Consider the following 406-nt stretch of genomic DNA (forward strand, 5'->3'; position numbering starts at 1 on the left):
AACGCCAGTGAGCTTTGGCCCTGTCGCAAATTGTTTGTCTGTGAGGGAGGACGGAGTTTATGTCCACTGATCCTAAACGTGCACCGATATTTATAGGCCCTTGTGCCACACGAGTAAACCCCTTTCCAGAGACAACATCAAATGGACGTAGGTCCGAGCAGCAGAACGCTACAAAGTCATCCACAAGTTTAGATTTTGCTGCGAGTGACACATTGCTTTTCATGAATACTGGCATTAAAGGTTGTTCTGAATGAGCTTGTGTGGAAGGCTTATTAGGTTGTGGAGCCGACCCACGGCATTAATGCCGAAGTAGGTTTGATGTACCTGTTTTATGCCCGTCGTATTTGTACAGCAGCTCACACTCAAGGCCCATAACGTATTCTGTAGGGGTGTCATCGGACAAGAC

This window comes from Seriola lalandi, unplaced genomic scaffold, assembly GCF_002814215.2.
Source record: "Seriola lalandi dorsalis isolate HSWRI2012SDOR001 ecotype SW California unplaced genomic scaffold, Sedor1 jcf7180002054575, whole genome shotgun sequence".
Taxonomy (NCBI): Eukaryota; Metazoa; Chordata; class Actinopteri; order Carangiformes; family Carangidae; genus Seriola; species Seriola lalandi.